Source organism: Anthonomus grandis, chromosome 15, assembly GCF_022605725.1.
Source record: "Anthonomus grandis grandis chromosome 15, icAntGran1.3, whole genome shotgun sequence".
NCBI lineage: Eukaryota > Metazoa > Arthropoda > Insecta > Coleoptera > Curculionidae > Anthonomus > Anthonomus grandis.
The window spans coordinates 16397546-16399139 of record NC_065560.1 but is presented as its reverse complement, the minus strand read 5'-3'; the positions used below and the strand labels follow the sequence as shown (position 1 = coordinate 16399139).

Below are 1594 nucleotides of genomic sequence, written 5' to 3'. Positions count from 1 at the left end.
TTTTATGCCAGGACTGTGTTACGCAAGAAGACGAATAGACTGATTGCACTATTTTAATAATTGTCTTTTTGACAACGATTCTGTTCATTTAATTTCTAATACATGTTTGTTTGTTTAATGTTTCCTTTTAATGGCCAAAGTGCGAATATCTGTTTATTTTACGAATGTACTTTATGTTTTATGTTTTTTGAATAAATGTTAAAACAAAATAATACCACACTGTATTTTATTTTTATATAAAATTGTCTAAAATTCATTTGTTAGATTAAATCTAACACGCGAGTAACAACGTAATAATTAACTGCGCGAGTGATCGCTGGTTAACATTTTCTAATAATCTTGGTTGTAGGTGCAGGTCCAGAAACATGCAGCGATACTGATTTTTGTACAGTACCTCTATTATTAGATATAGAATCGTTCCTTCCTACGATAAAATACCGTTTTTTTCCTGCTTTCTGCTTACCAGCATTTTTAATTTTTGATAATATCTTCATTGATATTCTGAAACTCATTTATTTTATTGACAGGCTGTGCCTGATGAATGGCAGCTTTTACATGGCGTGGCCCAATTTTCACTTTTGGTTAGTAAACTTGTTAATTTTATTAAAATAAAATTTTAGTGTTTGTTTTGTTATCACTGTTTACATTTATAGGAATAATGTTAGGTTTACTGATATCATAATTGATGTTTGTGACAGCTCTAATATGTCACTGGTGACAGTGCTTTATTGGTTGCAGCGTAATCTATTTTGTCATGTTGTCAACAGTAGAATGAGAAATTGTTTGAATCTGGTGATTTTGCTTGTAAACAGGGCTTTTTTTTGATGAAAACAAATAATCTTTTTCCTTCATCAAGGTAGCATTTTCCAATACAATTTAATTTTTTGAATCCATTTTCTTAATTAGTTTTTGGAAAAGAATATATTTAGTTAAAATTTTTTCTATATTACTACTATTTACCTTTGCACCTAAACCTACTGGGATCTAGAAAACCTCAAGAGTTTTTTAAAAGTGTGGCAAATTTTAACACATTTAGTAACAGCGCTAGAGCTTAACGTACATTAACCCTTTCGCTCATAAATTTTAATTTTTTAAAAAAAACTTTGATTTTTTGTAAATCAACTCTTTAATTTTTTTTGAAAATTTTTGACGTAAACAGTTTTTTTATTTTTTTGTTTGTTTTTAGTTTTTTTTTATGTACGCATTTGTGTACATTGGTAGTCAATGGTATAAAAGATAAATTAAAACAAAAAAATACTTTGTATGATATATTGCAAAACAGTTGCTTTTTTTTGTAAGGCACAGGTGAACGTTACACTTTTGGCATAAAATTCTTGACCGTCTTTTTCATCAATGGATGGCAAATGGTCTAGTCTGTCCAAACGAACTTCGGCCACTGGTCTAATTTCTGGTCTTACTTTTAACGGTTTGAGCGTTGAAGGACCCGGACTATCAGCTGCTGGTCGCCCCTTCTTCCTCGTAGATGTTTTTCCTGCCAAGATTAAAACCTCAGCAACATAGGCTCTAAGCAGAGCAAATCTAAGTAAAGCAAATCTAGGACATCATTCCTAGCCACACCCAAGTTAGGAGCTTT

General features: G+C 31.0%; 1 long non-coding RNA gene across 1 annotated transcript; it reads right to left on the bottom strand.

Moving 5' to 3' along the window:
* Positions 1–209: 209 nt before the first annotated feature.
* LOC126745276 (uncharacterized) lies at positions 210–687 on the bottom strand. Its single transcript, XR_007663498.1, has 2 exons — positions 556–687; positions 210–501 (listed from the first exon to the last, which is right to left on the bottom strand). It is a non-coding gene; the product is annotated as an uncharacterized LOC126745276 (long non-coding RNA).
* Between the last annotated feature and the right edge of the window lie 907 nt (positions 688–1594).